The sequence below is a fragment of the Macrobrachium nipponense genome, chromosome 15 (genome assembly GCF_015104395.2).
Source record: "Macrobrachium nipponense isolate FS-2020 chromosome 15, ASM1510439v2, whole genome shotgun sequence".
Taxonomy (NCBI): Eukaryota; Metazoa; Arthropoda; class Malacostraca; order Decapoda; family Palaemonidae; genus Macrobrachium; species Macrobrachium nipponense.
The window spans coordinates 31696332-31701331 of NC_087208.1; the positions used below are offsets into that span (position 1 = coordinate 31696332).

At 32.2% G+C, this 5000-nt stretch overlaps 1 long non-coding RNA gene across 1 annotated transcript in view; it reads right to left on the bottom strand.

Moving 5' to 3' along the window:
- The window catches only part of LOC135227070 (uncharacterized), a 754962-nt gene that overhangs the window by 223661 nt on the left and 526301 nt on the right, over positions 1 to 5000 (bottom strand). The gene's annotated exons all lie outside the window — the stretch shown is intronic.

A 5000-nucleotide genomic window follows, 5' to 3' on the forward strand; every position in this document is an offset into this window, starting at 1 on the left:
TCGGCGCGTTGCGTGCGTCCAACACGGCTATCCGTCTACAAGCGTCTCCGTCTTCTGCGAGTGTGGCCCAACCAGACAAACGAGTGACGGTTATAAGACGGACAATTCAAACTTCACCAGTACTTGCCGTTATGAAGGGAGAGCGCGAGGTTTTCCTCTGACTCGGTGCTGTCAACCAAATTAGAGGCGTTGAACAGTAGGAAAATCTGACTTATGACAAATAACTTTAGATGAGAAAGAGTGGAGAATATGCAAAACTCTTTCATAAGTTACGATAGCGTCCAGACAAGTTTTTTTTTAAATATTGTCGGATGCCGCCGAAAGCCTCTGACTTAATTCACTAGAGCATTATATCTCGAATATCAAAATTTAATACCAATTACAGAAGATCCGTATCAACGTAAGAAACTTGTAGTAACTCTTAGGGAAGGATTACTGATTTCGAAATTAAAGTTGCACTTTATTTTATTTAATACAAAAATTAAGATACGTAGAATTGTGTGTGAACTGAACACTTTGATACAGGAACTTCTAGAAAAAAAAGTTATTTATATAAATGTATCCATTAGAATATAAAAAAAAAACACTTTAATCCTTTATCATAACCACAAATCATCACATTTGATTATAACTCAAAGTTGGGCAGGTGGTTCAAATGCAAGTGTTGTAGGTCTACCACAATTTCTTCCTTCATGCGGACCCCAGCTCGGAGACGCACGTCCACGAGCGGCTAAAAACAAAATGTTTTGTTCCTTGCGCGTCCAGTCCGGTAACGCACCTGACGCCATGCACGTTCATGCGCCGTGTGGGGCCACTCGTATTTGAACTATGACAGTTGATCGAAACGCACAAAACGCTTAGCCGTGTTAGACGCACGCGACGCGCCGCGACGGATTCGGTGGGGCCTTAGCCTAAGCCAACCTTCGCTCTTTTTAGGGAAATAATCCTCCAACAAAAATGAGGCAATCTGTTTCTATACCTCGAGTGGACTTCTAGTACACCCGGGTGAGGAGGTTTCAATGGAGCCACTTGTATCGAAACGTGGGTATAAATATCCGTAGAGTTTATCCTTTTCCGATTCATCTCGACAGCACAGTGCCAAGTATAATAATGAAGGACTGCTTCAGTAATTTTAACACTTTCTTTAGCTGTCCTCATCAGTATCAACATCTTCACCCTTGTCTTAATTTTTATCTTAATATTCCTCCCCATCTAATTCATTTTCCTCGTCCCTCTACACAATTAAATAATAATAATAATAATAATAATAATAATAATAATAATAATAATAATAATAATAATAATAATAATAATAATAATAATAATAATAATAAAAATGATGATATGTTTTTAATATCATTGTTGATTCTATTTCTGGTAAATCTGGAAATTAATCTTAGTGAATGTTGATAATGGAAAAAATATATTCCTTGGTACAAAAATACGTAGCAAAACATCGACACCTACGTAGAGAGAGAGAGAGAGAGAGAGAGAGAGAGAGAGAGAGAGAGAGAGATTGAAGTTTCAGCTTTAAAGGTAAACATGGATAATCTTCCCTTTTTTTTCTCAGTCCCCTCCTGGGTCATCCGATGACGTCACTAGTTACCAGGCGTTGCCTGGATTCTGCCTGTATTTACATGCTTTTTTTCCCATCTCTAGTCAGTCCTTTTGTTGATGCTTAAGCATGCACTTTGATGCTTGCGTGACAACTATGATCTTTAGGCAAGCGGTAGGAAGAAATATTCAGTTTTATACTTTTTTGTGCATGTGCACATTTGCTGGGAACACACAGTTTTGCTCTCTCTCTCTCTCTCTCTCTCTCTCTCTCTCTCTCATGTACACACGCATATATACACACAAGTACCATTTATCTATCTATCTATGTTTATGTATACACACACATACATATTCAGATTACATATATGTATGTATGCGTGTATCCAGAAGGTGCCACCCCTACAGTTTTCCGCATGCATATGGAGTGGGATTTTGTTCCCCACTACATGTCCCCCTTGATGTTGTAGGGGTCGATCTCCCGACCGCTTCTGAGACTTTCTGTTGGTCATACATCTAAGTGCTACCAGACTTCCAAGTCGTGTTACTCATTCACTTTCTGTTTACATGGGAAACCTGGTATGTTTTTGGACAAGACGGCTTTGCATTTTGTGTACTGCCTTCGACGTCTCTCTTCCATATCGGTTTCAGTATTAAATAGGTGGCTTTGAAAATCCAGTCATACCATCTAAGCTGGCCTTGTCTGTTTCTTCGTCTTTTACTTACAGTTTATTTATTTTTGGAATTCCCACGCGTGAGAACTCTAAAGTGTGCAATTTGGAAGGGATCTCCGTAGATAAGGCATGTGTGCAAAATTGAGGTCAAGCTCTGGTGAACCAAATTAATGGGTAATACGGATTTCGAACTGGAAAACGTGATGAATTCCGAATTCAAGATTAAAAGGTTATAATAGTTCGAATTTTGATTAAGAACTTAGAATCAAATCGCAAAGAACTTCGGAATTCGAATCGAAGAAAATAATGAATAATTCCAAATTCGCTTGTTCGAGGAAAACTTTGCCCTCTGGAACTCTAATATTAAAAATTAGTAAAAAGACAGAATAAGTCTCCGAACTCATATTAGAGCATTTCCGAATTCTAAGTGAAAAAAATTGAGAGGAGTAATTCGGAATTTGAATTCGAAGATATTCCAGTAATTCCGATTTTAACTAATTCATGGAAAAAAGGCAAATATGGAATATATATATCTATATATATATATATATATATATATATATATATATATATATATTATATATATATATATATAATATATATATATATATGCTATGTATATATATATAAATATATATATTATATTTTATATATATATATATATATATATATATATATATATATATATATATATATATATATATATATATATATATATATATCATAAACTGCTAGGAATTTGATTGAAAGAGGACCACAGTAAAACTGCCCGAGCCGAACTTGAGAAATCCCCCAAAAAGCCATTTCGAATTCCACGAGCTCGTTCCAGGATCCAGTATTTCCATGGACATTCCTCAACGGAATTGGCAAAGTTACGTAACTCAATCGAAATTCAGGTCAGCCGCGTAGTTCGGCCCGTATGATTTTCGTTCGTAAATATAGATTCTCGGGATGAATTGAGTTTATAGATTTACCCAGAAAAGGCCTCTTTTGGGCGGTGCAGACTTAGAATCTGCTTTTTTTTTTTTTTTTTTTTTTTTTTTTTTTTTTTTTTTTTGTTTTTTTTTTTTTTTTTTTTTTTGGCGTGGGTGGGGAGAATATTTCTGTAGACTTTGATGGTTATTTTTTTTGCGGGGGTGGGGGCGAGAAATATTTTTGTTAAAAGTTTTTTTTTCTTTTAGAATGTTTTTTTTTTTGGGGGGGTGGGGAAATATTTTGAAAAGTTTTGTTTTCTCATAGACTTTTTTGGGGGAAGAAATATTTGTGAAAATTTGATTTTCTTATAGACCTTGATTTTTTTGGGGAGGGGTAGAAATAACATTTGGAATTTTTTATACTTATTTCTTATTTTTTTCTTATTTTTTGAGATATAATTTTTTCAAATCTTTATTCTTGTAGATTTTTTGGCAGGGGGTGGTGGGGTTTGGGTTGGAGAAACTAATTTTTGAAACGTTTTTCTTATTTTTTGAAAGAAAATATTTTATGGAAATATATTTGGCTTATTATCTTACCTTAATATAGTAACATCAACTTGATACTCATCTGTTTAATTGTGTTTACTTATTGAAGGGTTCGGTTACTTCAGTGGTTTACGTCCTACGACCATAAGAGGAGTTTGATGACCGGATGTTCATTATCCTGTATTTTTTTCACTGCCTTATTTTGGGTTTTAGATCCTCGTAATATTTTTACTTACTAGCTGGAGAATTAATGATGTACAATAAAAATTTATCTGTAGAATATCACAATTTACACATTTTAGACTATGTATGTATGTATGTATGCATATATATATATATATATATATATATATATATATATATATATATATATTATATATATATATATATATAGTGATGACAGTTTTTTTACGTCTGTACCAATTTTGATTATATATATATATATATATATATATATATATATATATATATATATATATATATGTATATATATATATATATAATATATATATATATATATATATATATATATATATATATATATGTAGTATGTATCTATATATATATATATATATATATAGTATATATATAATATATATATATATGATATATATATATATATATATATATATATATATTTGTGTGTGTGTATGTGTGTGTATATGTGTGTGTAAGTGTGTGTGTCTGTGTGCGCGCACCTACGTTTGTTTGTATACAGTTTTGGGAGGTTTGATGCAGCTGCGCATGACGAATTGCCTAATTCATTTATTTACTTGCCAGGTGAAGCCAGGAAGCAGAAGAAAAAGGCCGAGACATTTTCTTACATCTTATTTAACTACTTGAATGGATGGATCTACTTTCTTATTAATAATAATAATAATAATAATAATAATAATAATAATAATATAATAATAATAATAATAATATAATAATAATAATATAATAATACCTTTGCAACCTTATATTAGCTTAGGATGAAAGTTCATGATAATAATAATAATAATAATACTAATAATAATAATAATAATAATAATAATAATAATAATGATAATAATATAGGTGGTTTAAACAGGTCTGTCATAGCTTGTCCACTTGACATCACTCCAGTTAAAATTTTATATTAAAATTTGATATTTGTTGTTCGCTCGTGATAAACTCACGTGATGCTCGATTTGCAGCATCCTTATTGACATGCAAATATTACTTTCCTGCTGATGCATTATTTACCTGAAGTGATCTGAGAGCGTATGAATAGTGATTAACATTTTATTATTTTTCAGATTTTATTCCTAACGTTTAATTTCTATTTTGT